The sequence below is a fragment of the Mauremys reevesii genome, linkage group 1, assembly GCF_016161935.1.
Source record: "Mauremys reevesii isolate NIE-2019 linkage group 1, ASM1616193v1, whole genome shotgun sequence".
Taxonomy (NCBI): Eukaryota; Metazoa; Chordata; order Testudines; family Geoemydidae; genus Mauremys; species Mauremys reevesii.
In genome coordinates, this window is record NC_052623.1 from 90,763,210 (window position 1) to 90,779,292 (window position 16,083).

Below are 16,083 nucleotides of genomic sequence, written 5' to 3' on the forward strand. Positions count from 1 at the left end.
TAGAAAATAAAGGTTTAAGAATTTCTACTTAATTTTGATTTTCTCACCATAAATGTTATTTTTCTACATTTTTAATTGCCTCCTTTTCCCATTGCCACTTAATTTCAATATGAAATAATGTGAAGGCAACTTCTATACCACAGTTCTTAATGAATCAAAATAATAATATATTGGATCTGCTTTATACTGACAGCTTGTGGCTGTAAATGCCAAATTAATAAGTCTTTTTAAGCAGGGAAAAGTCTTCACTGTGGATTGTCCTAAAATGCCAAAATTAGAGTTGGTCAAATAATATTGAAACATATTGATCAAAAGAATAACAAAATTCACCATGAATTTTGAGACTATCTCTACCCAACTTTATATGAGATTACTCTTACCAGAGGAATAAAATCCATCAAGACAACCAGCCAGAGATGCTATGAAGCTCTCTATATAGGATCTTGCTTCCTACTTTTCTATTGGAGTAAAATGATTATGTAACTGGATGGTTCATTCTTTACCTTGAAGGAACTCAGATACCATGGTGATGAGAGCCAAATAAGTACCTAGATAGAAGTATTTCTTAAGTAATCATTTTGACAAAGTGCCTTTAATTGTTTTGATGGATTGATGTGAGTTGGTGTTTACTTTGCATGGCATACTGCTTCTAAGCTATTACACAAAACATGCTTCAACTTGTATGGAAAACTTTGGAATACATTTGAAAGTAATAATGCTTGGTACCAATACATGCTGTGCATCCCTACATGCATTATATTGCAACATCAGTATTAACCAAACAGTCCTGTTTCCAGTAACTCAAGCTCAAAACTCAGCTTTTTGAGATAGGAACTGTCATTTTGTTATGTGTTTGTACAGTGTCTACCACATTAGAGTCCTGATCCATGACTAGGACTCCAGGTAATACAATAATACAAATAATCATTTTCCATAATGTACCACAACCCTTCTTGATGAGAGTAGGCAGTGTGCATTATGGAAGTCCCTGGCAGTGGTTCGTCATATTAGATGTAGTCTCAATGGGGAGCCCTAGAGGAGAATAGGAAGTGAGGGCAAAACTACAACTCTCATAAGGCATGCAATGACATATACAAATCAAAATATTTCATTTCAATTCTGGGGTGCTTGGATTTTTGAGGGAAAAAATCAAAAATTTAGAGGAAAAAAACAAAATTTTCCATAGAAAGCAGACACTTATCACAAAATATTAATTGAGTTTAAAACCTAATTTCCCATCAAATACCAGTATTGTTAAAGACAATTTCAAACCACCCTAATGTTTAATTCATTTATGTAATATAACTAACTATAATCTGGAACTGCAAAAATGGTGGTCACACTTAAAATGCTTGTCCCAATATGAAGGCTTTTACTGACTTGCAAGATGTTTTCTATATACATAATGGAGAATAAGAATAGAGCCAGTAAAGTCTATCAGATCAGTAGAAAGTTTATAAGTACAATCATTGTGCTCAAACTCTTTTAAGAGCTGTCACTCAGTGGATGCTTATCAGCTGGAAATCTCCCTTATTCAGTGGTATAAAACTAATGTCTCTAGTTCTGATATTTTATTGAACCTTTAACCTGGACTTCTGTGGCTTCTCTACACTTACCAGAGGATCAACGCTGCGGCAATCGATGCATTGACGGTCAATTTAATGGGTCTAGTGAAGACCCACTAAATCAACCACCAATCACTCTCCCATCAACTCCTGTAATCCACCTGATTGAGAAGAGTAAAGGGAGTCAACAGGAGAGCGTCACCTGTTGACGTCGCATAATGTGGACCCTGCAGCAAGTAGATCTAAGCTACATCGACTTGAGTTACTCTATTCACATAACTCAAATTGCGTAAGTTAGATCGAATTTTCCCTTTATTGTAGACAAGGCCTGAGTATTACAATTGTGGTCCTTGTGTCAACCAATAGAGCTTGGCAAATATGGTTTTTGTTTTATTTCACCAAAATAACACCCTCCCAAAAAGCATTTATTTTTGTGTGTCTTTTGCTGCTGTTGTTCAATCTAATGAAATTTTAAAACAAAATGAAATTTCATAATAAAAAATCAAAACATTTCATTTCCAAAATGTTTGGGGGATTTTTCCCTGCAGTTTTATTTCACTGAAACTACTTGATGTGTTTATGAACAGTTTCAGTCAATCCCAAATTGCATTTCTCAGTGAATAAACTATTAGCTGAAAAAAAAATTCATCCAGCTGCAGTTCAGCTTAATTTTGGGTATGGAGAAATAATGTATTTGGAAGGAGGAGGAAAATATTTCTCCAGCATGTTTGTCTGTCTGTTTTGATGACCGTTGTTCAAAGCTGCTCAAAGATTTAGAATGCTGAAGTAAATCCTCGTGGAGACAGATTAGTGATCAGGTTTCAGGTAATGTAGACAAAGGTCCATCATAAACCCATTTATTCCATGATATAGTAACAACATCATTTCTTCTTTGTGCTAAGCTACAGGGTAAAGAACACATGCACTAAGAGCCAAACTTGAACTAGCTTTTATCAACAATAACAAGAAGGATGAAGGGTACAAAAGACCACTCTGTAAATTGCCATATGTATATAGAAGTGTTAATAAGGAGTGGTCTAGGATTCATTTGAATATGTTAAAGTCCTCATCACATATGTGCATTTTGTGTTTGTGTACAATATAAATATTTAAAATCCATTTTGCATGATGGTAAATAATGGACTGAGGGAGCCAGAACAAACCTCTGCATAGCTGAAAAGGTTCTCTCCTATCCTGAAGGGAAGTAGCCTCTCTCCAGTGACTATAGCTACACCAGTCATTGTACATTACAGCCAGGCTCCTTAATATTAACCTTTAGAGTCACTGAATTTATTAGAGCTGTGGTATCTCCCTCAGGGACTGGTTTATGGGGCGTACAAAACAGAACATAACCCTTGAATTGGAGGAGGATTCTGACTGTATACAAAAGAAAGCAATATGTAGTCTCTGAGGCAGCATATTTTTCAATACCCTTCTTGCAAAGACCACATATGAGGAGGAAAGAATATAATTTCCAATCATTTCAAGTCTCACTCACTGGGCATGAGACTCATACACTTGCATGCTATGTTATACTCACACACATTCATAAGCTTATCTCACACATTTTGAGTAAATAAATAAAGATTTAAAATATTTTTACTTAAATGCTGCAAAAGACAACAGTACGTCTAGGGTCTCATGCATTGAATTTAGAGCTTGGAAAGCCACTGTCCAAGTTTGTGTATTATGGTAACCATGGAGACTATGAACAGGCCCATGTTCTACATATGTGCAAGAAGAGAGAAGAGGCTACGCGGAGGTTTTCTCTCTCTCTCCCTCTCTCTCTCTCTGTGTAGTTGAGGGTCAAAAAATATGAGGTTTTCCAAAAACCAAGCAGGACTTGAGCAAAAGTTTGCAGGCTCTGCAAAGTACAGTTCAAAATGTAAACCACACTGGACAAATTCATGACCCTTCATTGTCCCAATAGCAAGCAAGACTTCTTTTTTTAAATGTACGCTGTGTCCTATGGCCCTCAAAGAGAAAAAAAATGTAACTTGTTATCTGGAAAGTGAAATACACCACATAAATAGCAGAGCAGTGTCTTCAGAACCATGAATTCCTTTTGTACCGGTGGAAAATCTCCTCACTGATAAAGTAAGTTGACTATGTTTAATAATTATGATTACTGTTAATGTATTGATAATTTATTATTATAATTATAATCATCAGCCCTCTTCAGGACACCTGGGTTACCCAGAAGTAATTTTGTTTGCTTGCTTTTTTCTTTTTTGGGTACATCATTTATTCCTAGTATTTTGTCAAAAACTGTTTGCAATGTTCTTTCAGAAAGTTTTGTTTTATTAATTAATTTTATTGGGTCCAATATTTTCTGTTTTCTGTATAGTTTTCAGTGTGTCTTCATAAGGGTTAAATATTAATTAATTAATTTAGCTGATGCCTTAATCCAAGGCAACAAAATTATTAAAATACAGTATGTTACATATACAAAGTTACACAGACACAAAGTTGCAATCCTTATATCATATAAAAAATTCCGCTCACTATCTGTATCATATTATTAACATACATGCTTCTGAAAATCTGGTTATATTGTTTGAATGTCTTTTAATTGTCTATTAATTTTCCATTTTTATATTTAACTTTGATAATTTTGTTTTTTATTTTTATAATTACACCTTTTTATGTACACAATATAAATGTTTTTCCCCCAGGTGACACATGCAGAAGTGAAAGTTACAACTCTGCTGGCTCAGCACAATATTCCTATTGCAACTTTAGACTACCTGAGCCCCCTGTTTAAAGATATCTTCCCTGACAACCAGATTGCCAACATTATCACGTTTAAGAACCAAGTCAACATCAATGCTGAATGTTGCCCTTGTGCCCTATTTCCAAGTGTGTCCTGTGAAGCAAATGAAGATTGAAGCCTTTTCTCTTTCTGTTCATGGCCCTAATGACACAGGCTTAGAAAAAATGAATCCATTGACAGTGAAGAATTTTGATATCCAGAAGCATCTTGTGACATCACAGTTACTTGGCTTATGCCTCACTACTGGCATTCATGCAGCCTCTGCAAAATTATATATATATATATATTCTCTCACCGATTTTGGAATATATATCTATATTCCAAAATCAGTGAGAGAATGATGTCACATGGGATAACTGTACTGAATTTTCCGTAGACAGTGCCAGTGTAAACATGGGTAAGAATAATTCAATTAAGATCCTTTTTCAAAGTAAGAATTAATGTGTGTATTTCATGGGATGTCCATACTACATCATCTACAATACTGCTGGTGCTTCACAGGTTTCTAAAGTGTCAGGATTTGATGTTGAAGATGTATGTATTGATTGTTACTATTACTTTGACAAAAGTACAAAATGACAGTCATTCTTGGAGGAGTTTTGTAGTTTCTGTGAAGTTGAATACCGACAGATTCTGAAGCATGTTCATCCTTGATGGCTTAGCCTGGAAATAGCTATTAAGATTGTTGCAGCAGTACACAGTTCTCAAAAGCTACTTCTTGTCTGTTGATGATAGCTGTGCAAGGTTCAGGCGACTAAAGTTCTGCTTTCAGGCATCCTAGGACAGAAATGTATCTGTTGTTCTACCAGGCTGTACTCCCAGTGTTTAGTACCACTAACAACTTTCTGCAGAGGGAAGATATTTATATTTACACAGTAGATGGTATGCTTTCTCTTTTTGTGAGAAACTCACTAGGAAGGTTTACTCAAGTGGAAATGATCAAAAATGCTGCCTCACTGACAAATGCAGACTTTACTAATTCTGACAATCAGCTTCAAGACACATCTGTTTGTAGATTTGGTCACAAAACAGGTTGTACAGAAGTTGGAAGAACATGTGGATATTAGTACTCTTGGAAAACAGAAGTTCTTTTGAGCAGCCAGAGCATTCTATACTAGTGTAGTCAAGTATGCATGTGAGAAGCTACCTTTGAATGATGAAATGTTCAAGACGGGAGCATGTGCAAACTTTGATATTAGTCAGGAGGCTTTGATATTAGTCAGATATTCATGTAATTTAACACTGTTGTAAAAGAAGGAAAATGACAGTCACTCTGTTGGGATATTCAAATATGAGTAAACTGCAATCCCTTTGCACCATGTAGACATCATACTGAGTTAGTGGACAAAGACCATAGCAATGACATTTCATATTGTGTGTAGGAGTAGTTTCTCAGCATAGTGTAATGTCAATTCAGTCTGATACAAGAGGTAGTTCCCAATTCAATTCTAATGCTGCCCCACAAACAAAGCATTCAATATATTAACTGAAAGCACCAAGAATGTTTAATTTTTAAATATATAAATTTGTAAGAATACCAAGTATTATCCTCAAATGATATTGCCACAGATGCAGTCAGTAGAGATGCTCACTCTGGGATCTCGAGTATCACTCCGTGAGAGGGCCCCTCAGCTTTGGAATGTGCTCATTCAGAGGCCCACCCGCTACTCTGGGTCCCGACCCAGGGACCCTTTAGCCGGCCGCCACCAACTGCCCTCGTCCAACCTACTGCCTATTTTCCCTGGGCCACTCAGCCCTTGTAGCAAGGTCCCAGCCTGGCAGTGGTCAGCCAGCAGCTCACTCTCACACTCTGCTGCCCCTGCTCTGCACTGCTCTACCTATGGTGCTTCTTCAGGCAGCAAATCCTCCTTCTTTGCCCTCTGGGGAGAGACTCCCCTCTGCTTTGCTGAGCATCCCTTTATATATGGTCCTCACCAGCCCTGATTGTCTTTTCCATCAAGCCTCCCCCCTGTTGGTGGGCTCAGTAAGCCGTTTCCTGATTAGTGGGTTCTACGACCTCCCTGGTTCTGCTTTTAACCCCTTCTTCTCCCTGTGTGGGGCAGCCACCCCACCACAGTTAGGTTTATATAAAAACAGATTTTTTTTGAATATTTCTCTTGTTCTGTCCATTCACTATGTGACTAAACCAGGGGTTATTAACTCTGGTCCTCAGAGATCTCTAACCATCCAGGTTTTTGTTCCAACCAGCAAATAATTGCTTTTATTATAATCCACTGGTTTGCCTTGCATATAGAATTCTTACTTGCCCTACGTTTTAGTGTGAATTAGAACATGTTAGTGTTTCATATGCAATATTAAACAATGTACATTTTAAAAGAAACTGGTTGGATAGTTGGATTAAAAACCTGGATATTGAATGATGCCAAGGACCAAAGATGAAAGTCCTTTTCTTAAGCAGTTACCTCAAACCCCACTTGGAAAGCCTCACTCTTTGTGGCTCTTAATCTCACTCGTAAGGACAACCAACCCTTATCATTTCTTCATTCCTGTAGCACTTTGTGAAAGTGTGGATCAAGGTCCATGCAGCTCCATTGCAGATCTATTCATAGGTGGCTTGAGACTTCTTTATCCAAGAAGTCACTGATAAGACAATCAAAGTTGTGTCATTGATTTAAGTGGGAACAGGACTGGGCCCAAGGTTCCTATTCCTTACAGGTTTCTCTCAATACATAGCAGGCTCCCAAATGCTAGCCTTCCTCTGAATGAACTCAGGTTACCCTTATATTACCCCAGCAGACCTGGTTCTGAGGCACATTGTCCTGTAACATGACCCATGGACTAATTCTCTTCACCTCGGGAGGGGAGCTAAACCTGGCAACTGTGAGGTGAAGTCCCAAGCTCAGCTTACCCTGAAAGAGGTTCTACAGAATTTTATTCAAGGTGTTCTATTTTACTTATTCTGTACAGGGGCGACGGAAGAGCCCTAAAAGTGGGGGACCACTGGCTCCTGACCCGTGGCTCAAAAACTGAGAGTGAAGTTAACATTTAAGGATTTTAAGGCAGGGATATAATTGTGTATATATACTGTTTCAAAAACCCTGGGGGTAACTAAAAAACTCTACTCTTCATCTACTTAATACACATTATTTGTGCACAGAAAATCATAGAGTAATAATACTTTATGCATTTTTGTTTAAACCTGCTCTATCACCTCACAAAGAAAATCTAGTAATTAAAAACAACAATGCTAACTGCAAAAATAAGAAATATATATCCCTGGCTATACAGTTGCCTCCCCAGCTAAAACTTAAAATGTCTTGTCCAGGCATTAAAATTATTAAGGGCACAGGGGTCACAAAGCATCAGCACAGTATCCACAGTAACGTACACAGCCAGACAAGTAAAGAATAGGGAGAAGACGGGGTTAAAAGAATCACTTGAATGAAAGAACATAAATCTGAAGTAAATATGCTCATGTATTTGCTCACATAAAATAGTGATTTCACATCTCAAAGCCCAATTTGTCGGAAAAACAATTTCATTTAAGGGCCTAATTCTGGCACCTGTACTCACATTGAGCAACGTTTTATTCTGAGTAGTCTCATTCTACTTGTATAGTAAAGAACTAGTCAGAATGAATATAGGTGGTGTAATTTAGCCCTAAAACCTTTTAGAATGAATGTATTAATTAGTTGCTGTTTGTTGCATCGGGGTCGGCAACCTCTGGCATGTGGCTCGCCAGGGTAAGCACCCTGGCGGACTGGGCCAATTTGTTTACCTGCCACATTGGCAGGTTCGGCTGATCGCGGCTCCCACTGGCTGCAGTTCACTGTCCCAGGACAATGGAGGTGGTGGGAAGCCACGGCCAGCACATCCCTTGGCCCACACCGCTTCCCGCAGCCTCCATTGGCCTGGGATGGCGAACTGCGGCTAGTGGGAGTCACAGTTGGCCAAACCTGCTGATGCGGCAGGTAAACAAACTGGCCCGGCCCGCCACAGTGTTCACCCTGGCGAGCCACGTGCCAGAGGTTGACGACCCCCGGGTTCCACTGTTGCTTAGAATTGGGGCCTAAATAGAGCTGGATGGGAATTTTTCTGAAGATGCTGATTCATCAAAACTGGAAGTGTTTGTAGAAAAGGGTTGGTTTTGAGACTCTCCCAATTTGAAAAAAAAATGTTTAAATGTATCATTTCAACATTTGCAAAATAAAAATATTTCAATTTTGAACTTAGGATCAAATTGAAATGGTTGTCTTGATTTTATCTGATCCAAAATGTTTTTCAGATTGTCAGTTAGCCAGAATATCAGATTTTTTGGGATGGGAACATTTTTTAAAATCATGAAAATTCTCACAGAATGGAACATCATTTCCCAATGAGTTCTAGGCATGAGGTCATAGCATTGCTGGACAAACTGTTCTGTGCTGTTGCATGGAGCTCTGGATTCAAACAGCCTTGAGCAAACAGGTAACAAGACTATTTTGCTTAACTCAATTTGTCTCTGAAGCTATGCCTATAACATAAATGTGATAATGGGGAAAGAATCATTTAGATTTTGCTATTCTTGGTCTTGTATTGTCCTGTAACAGGGTTTTGGGTTGTTTGTTTGTTTGTTTTAAATCTGTATATTTAAACAGAGTGGTTGGTTAATTGGTTAGCTTAGGAGGTAACTGAGTAATTTCAGCAGAGGAGGAGGAAGAATCTGCATGGATTCCAGCTGAAAATTTCGACAAGTGGAGGGAAGACGTTGCTTCTGATTCAGCGGATTTGGTGATCAAAAACTCTAACTGAGACAGGTGAATTCAACCCAAACTTTCAGAAAATCTGAGTTTCTTCTCATTGTCTTTTTCTGGGGACTGACCTGTTTAGATTTAATTTGTTTACTTTATTTATGTTTACATACCACTGTGCAGATAATATATGTGGCTTATAAAGTAGCCATGTTATGTTGTAAAATATAATTTATTTATTATGTTTCTTTATCATGAGATTTTATAAAGTTAGCACTTAGGAATTAAGTTCATTCCTTTTATTCTTTTAGACATGATTGTAGGGAGGTTGACGCTGTGCAATCCTTCCTGAAACTCCTCAGTGAGTGAATTCTGGGTCTCCAGGTGCTTTTCTAAGGGAGTTGTGGAGTTGTTGATTTTTTTTAAAGGCTCTGGAGAAGGGCAACAAAGTAAACTGTAGCTGAGTGGCTCTCAACCTTTCTAGACTACTGTACCCTTTTCAGGAGTCTGATTTGTCTTGTGTACCCCCAAGTTTCCCCTCACTTAAAAATTACTTGCTTACAAAATCAGACATAAAAATACAAAAGTGTTATAGCGCACTATTGATGAAAAAATGCTTACTTTCTCATTTTTACCATATAATTAATCAATTGGAGTATAAATATTGTACTTACATATCAATATATAGTATATAGAGCAGTATAAACAACTCATTGTCTGTCTGAAATTTTAGTTTGTACTGACTTTGCCAATGCTTTTTATATAGTACAGTATATTGTAAAACTAGGCAACTATCTAGATGAGTTGATGTACCCCTCTGGAAGACCTGTATGTACCCCCAGGGGTACATATACCCCTGGCTGAGAACAACTGTCTTAGCCCAACCAAAGGTTAAAATAGCAACCTTTTCACTGTTGAGGTGCTGTCCTGGCTGGTCAACCATGCATCATCAATGCAGAAGTGAAGCAGCCTTGTTCAGGTTCTTTTCTTTTTCTTTCATTTTTTTCAACAGTTTATATTGTTCCTTTTTGAAGAGAAAAGCTAAAAGATTTAGGGAGAAATATGTTTATACGTCCGAAGCAGCAGTTTGGATATTTACGTGTCTAAACAGGGTACAAAGTCAGGGGGGAAACCATGCTAAATTCTGAAGTGTGTGGAGTTTTTCCTACCTTTGCTTTTTTCCCAAGGACAGGTGTCTGAGGCCAGTTACTCTCAAAAAAGCAGAGATGCCTAAAAGAACACATTCCTGTTTAAAAGAAACAAAAAACAAACAAAAAAGCCAGACGCAAATAATTTGTTGTTTCGGCCCTAGTGAAGTTTGAAGTTCCTGTCAAAGAAAATCTTGATGTAACCTTCATTAGGCAACCACTATCAATATCTTCATAACTTTATACATCCAGAAAACATTAATAAAAGGCTAAATTAATTTAGGTTTTTGTTGACTGATAACTATTTTGCCCCAAGTTCTAGTTGCACTCAGAATACAGCTGGTTGGGAACTGTCCATTAAAATTTACTTTGATGGAAAATAAAGTTTCTGGAAATTTTTCCAATAACAATTTTAAATGAAATATTTTGTTTTGTGTGAGATCAAGCCAAATCAGAACATTTTGGCCTGTCACACCAAACTGAAAGATTTTGCTGTGGGTCAGGCTGGATCAACATTAATCTGTATCCACTTAAATTGATGTGGTACCTCATATCCCCACTCTCTTCTGTTGGATGGCTCCCTAGATGGACTACATCTCCCATGATGTACAGCACTCTCTCCTATGATTGAGCAGATGTGGTGCATCATAAGTCATGAAGCCATGTTGCCTGGTCAAAGAACCTGGCCCATAGAAGAGAATGGGCATATGAGGCAGTCAAACTACAACCCCTATGAGACAACCTCATTGGTACGGGGTACACAATTTCATACTGAACCAAGCCAAAACAAAATGTTTCACTTTGGTTGAGCAAAACAAAATGAAATATTTTGATCCAAGAACATTTAAATGTTTTGTTTCAATTGGTAGTGTCAAAACATTTAGATATTAACAATTTTTTTGAACTTTTCTGGAATATTTCTCAGAATATTTTGATATTTTTTGTCCAAATTTGGAGCAAAACAAATTTTGAAATATTGGAATTTCCCAAACATTGGAAATTTCTATTTCATCTCTAACTCAAAACTGAAATCTGTTAAATTTCTATTGGTTCAGGCTTACAGGAATTTAACCTTAGAAAGGAGTATAGAACATATTAAATTCATTGCTTTAAAATATGCAATAAATCAGGTGCCGAATTTGAAAATGTAAATGGGGTAAAATTATATGGGGATTTTTTTTATTAAGTAGTCACATGAGTATCAAAATATAATTGATTGTTTTGTGAAGCACTTGTAATGTGAAATTAAAAGGAACAAAATTAAATGATCTGCTTTCTCTGAATTCAGAACTTGCTGTAGAAGAAGTTAATTATACAAAAGAAAATAATACTTCTTTAGATCATTCTTTAATCCATTAACAGACACAAATGTGAGTTTATCATGGTCTAAGTAAAGTAACCAAGAAAGCTATGACTGTAATTAATGTCCTCTAGAAATAGACACTGTAGTCAAGCGTGAAACCCTAAAAGGATTATTAATGTTATAGTCTCAGCATTCAAGATACAGTGAAACCTCCCAGAACCATCCTAGTTATTACTTTCTTCTTTTTCATTGTGCATTTTGCTGTTTAATGAGTGGTGACTGGACAAAAAATTAGCAAGCAAGCACCTCTTATCCAAACTTCTCAACATTACTCTGTTAAAAATCAACATACCAGATTTTAGGAGATTTGTTTATTTCTTTCAATCTGTTAGATATTTATCACTAATAGCATTATCTCATTCGGTCATATTATTTATATAAGAAATGTGTAAAGCCAAATTATGCTTACTTATATAATGAATCCCTTTTAGAGAAGAGATATTATTTGTGTTATTAGGGCAAACAAAATTTGACCTACAGTTAAGTTTTCACACAACTTCACTGAATGTTCTTATATTCAAACATTTATACTGACATTGTAATGAAAATATACTTTGGAGGTGAACTGGTTTTGGCAGCTGTGGATGTAACATATATTGATTTACTTTAGAAATATGTAATACTGTTTGTTTTATTTCATTCACAGGACTGAAAACAAGGGACACTATCTTTTCTTACCACTGGAGAGTCAAGCTATGTCTTTTGCCAATAGCTATATGGAGTAAAATCAATTTCTTTGATGTCCATGCCTTGGAGTCACTATTTGGGAAAAAGATTTGTAATGCAAAACTGGCAGCAACTGTTTCACTATAGAGATCCTTAGAATTATAAAAATCACATTTGTGTTTTAAAATGTTAGAGGAACACAGATATGGTTTCCACAAACTGAAGTTCCCCTGAGGAAGACAGGGAGAAGATAAGATGTGGTTTATTTTAATACACAGGAGATGGGGGAAAAAGCCTTTCAGAGAGCTCGGTACATAGGTATAAACATACAGTGCAGCTAGTCCGATGAAATATTGAGTGCCCTCAACTGCCACTGAGGTGACCATGACCAGCACCTAGCAGGGTCAGGATCATTGTTTTTTATAATTATCTACTGTACAGTCAGTTCTTGGATGTCACAAATTGGGTGAACATTTGGATTTTGTCACTGGTGCCAAAAATGTAGTTTAGACTCTTATCATGCATTTTAGGGACAAACAGTTCAATATCCTTGGAAGAGCAAAGCTGAGCAACTAAGGCTTCTTCTAGTCCCACAACATTCAAGTTCGCCTACATGTTACTTCCATTTCATGGGTTAAAGAAAGCACAAAGTCAATAATCTTGTGATGAATAACCGTCCCCAAACACTGAAGGGACCTAATGTGATCATTTGAAATTGACATCTTGCCCTTGGAAACTGCACATTTCTAAAGAGCAACTCAGCTCTGGATCAGCCATTGTTTCTGAAATCCAGACACCACTTGAAATAGTTCAGGGTTGAAAAAAAGACTCCTATCTAAACTATACTGACAACACTACTAAGGAAAATAATATGTGTAAAGAATCCAACTAACAAGTGTCTGTCTATTTTAAAAATAGTGAGAACACAGTGTGGGTTCCATAACTATTCTTGAAAGCTGAAGTGGAGGAGTTAAATATGTGAGCAAGGCTTTTTCTGCCTTGAGTCCTAGGTTTCTGCCAGATATGTAGTTGGTCCATAGTAGCTAGAGGAAGAGAAATTCATGTATTTTTCCAGGTACTGATTTTTTTTTTTAAATTTGCCATTTCATTTTGGAACCTCAGTGAAAGTAGAGCTCTTTTGAAAATCTGGCTTGTGATCTTGAATCATGCTTCCCCTTCCTATTTAAAACATACAAAGAAAAAAATCCCACAAACACACCCATCCACACAAAAAAATTCTTGAGACTACTGAAATTTGGAATGAACAGAATAGGTCAGTTGGTGTTAGTGTAATGAACAAGGATAATGTGTGATCCTTTGGTAATTGATCCCAGCAACTGTACAGCTGCTGCATTAGAGCTAAAGGAATTCACCTTTGGAGTTGTAGAGATATGTATTTTTAGTGCTGGGTTTTTTTAGATTCAATCCTTGCTGACAACTGCAGTGTTTGTCTGAAGTCATATTTTGTTACAGAAATAGCCTGGCTGAGATCTGAATTTCGGTACACCTCTAATGCTCAGGACAAGATTGTTGGATCCTCTGGTTATCACTCTCATTGCAAGTCTAGAACCATTACACAACTATTAGAGATCTTGCTTTAGCTGAATTAGTAGAGACTTGTGATTATAGTACAGAATGTCTTTGGTTCAAGCCCTGCTGATGACTGTGTATGTAGGTAGGTAGTTATGATTATTATACTAGGGGATTATCTTAGTGTAGAAGGATATATTCAGAGGAGTAAAGCACTTAATTATAAACATTGTGAAATACAACATTGGAACACACCACGACTAAGTTGTTCTTTTCTTAATTTAGTTGGGAGCAAACTGTGACATTTATGACTTATTTCTAAGGCAGTCCTTAGAGGAAGACACCACATAGTCTGCTGCGAGAAAGGGGAAAAACAAACACTAATTCATTGCTCTCAAAGGAAAGGCATGTTTTCATTCTATTAATTTCTAAATAAATTAAGTACCTACTTGTTTTAAGTTAATTGATAGTCATATAAAAGTGGTCTGTCAAGGGGAAAGTCAGAGCAGCAAGCACATTAGTAAATAAGGCCTTAGCATACATCATCATCTTTTATTTTTCTGCCAGATTTTAATTTTCCAGGGAGACACAAAGGCTGGAAAAGAGCAAGTGTATTGCACTCCAGGATTATCTTGGGAATTTTCAGACCAAAACATTGTGTGTTATAGGTTAGAGATATGGAGAGCAGTCTCAGATTGTGTGATTGGTAACAAAACAGAGCTAACAGACCTTAAATCACCTCATGGGGGTCACACAATGAAAGGACATATGAAAGCAGCATTTTGTTTTTTCGGAGTGAACTAATGGCATATTACAGCTGTTCAATGGTAGTCTGATTATGACAGGAGGGGCTGAAAGAAATCCATGCCCTATTTTATAAACCAGATTATAGCTTCTCTAGTGAGGCACCTGCCACAATATTTCAGTTTTCTGCAAGTCTTACTGTAGAGAGAAGGATATATTCAAGTCTTTTAAGAAAATGCTGAATTTCTTCATGCCCTGGCTATGACTAATCAGACCCATCATTCCTTTTAGGAACTATCTAAAAAAAATGTCCTGTGCTATGTATTTCACTGAGATAAACAAGATTCAGTTTATGTGAAAACACCTGTGATCATTAGTGATGCATTGTTATTTTAAAATCATTGTAAGTTTTTCCAGATCTGTCAACTTGTATTCAGGGCCACGGGACAAAAATGTATGGTCTAGAAAGGCAGCTATTTAATCTGTACACACAAAGGAATAGGCTATAAGTAATAATAACTTAAGTATTGGCTTCAAACACGGTGGCAGATCAGCACCTACTGAAGGTGTGGATCACTTAATCGCCTCATAAAAGCATATGAACACTAATGAACTATAACTACTAAGGAGTTACCTCTGTGTGTTTAAAGGATTTTCTCTTGCATCCACACATGTCTCAGTGACATCAAGCTAGGGATATTATAGCACACCTGCATCTCATTGGCTCAAAATACCAAGTCAAATACAGTATAATTTACTCTAGCAAACCCAAGGCAAGGAAAAAAGACTTCAATTACTAATGTTTCAAGTAAGCAAATTTCAAATTCAGAGCATAACAATTACATACAAGTGACACAGCTAAGAAAAATTCAGTTAAAGGTAAAGATGCAAATTTATTTCACTACTCAAATAGGACTATGTTGTACCCTTGATTTCTAAGGAGAACAACCTAATTGAAATCATTGGGTATTTTGTGTATTAAAAAAGGATGATACAATATGGCCTGCTTGAATATTGGGTCTGTAAAATGAGCCTATCTGTCTATTGGGTTTGTTGTGAAGTAATAGAATAATAGCATATTAGGTTTGGAAGAGACATCAGGAAGTCATCTAGTTCAACCCCCTGCTCAAAGCAGGACCAACCCCAACTAAATCATCCAAGCCAGGGCTTTGTCAAGTCGAGCCTTAAAAAACTCTAAGGATAGAGATTCCACCACCTCCCTAGGTAACCATTCCAGAGCTTCACCACCCTCCTAGTCAAATAGTGTTTCCTAATATCCAACCTAGACATCCCCCACTGCAACTTGAGACCACTGCTTCTTTTTTGTCATCTACCACCACTAAGAACAGCCTAGCTCCATCTTCTCTGGAAACCCCCTTCCGGTAGTTGAAGGCTGCTATCAAATCCCCCCTCACTCTTCTCTTCTGCAGACTAAATAACCCCAGTTCCCTCAGCCTCTCCTTGTAAGTCATGTGTTCCAGCTCACTAATCATTTTTGTTGCCCTCTGCTGGACTCTCTCCAATTTGTCCACATCCCTTCTGTAGTGGGGGAACCAAAACTGGATGCAATACCCCAGGTGGGGCCTCACCAGTGCCACATAGA

At 37.2% G+C, this 16,083-nt stretch overlaps 1 long non-coding RNA gene across 1 annotated transcript; it reads right to left on the minus strand.

Moving 5' to 3' along the window:
* Nucleotides 1–4,699: 4,699 nt before the first annotated feature.
* LOC120396871 lies at nucleotides 4,700–10,069 on the minus strand. The gene is made up of 3 exons (XR_005593486.1): nucleotides 9,934–10,069; nucleotides 6,762–6,939; nucleotides 4,700–5,115 (listed from the first exon to the last, which is right to left on the minus strand). It is a non-coding gene; the product is annotated as an uncharacterized LOC120396871 (long non-coding RNA).
* Nucleotides 10,070–16,083: the final 6,014 nt, after the last annotated feature.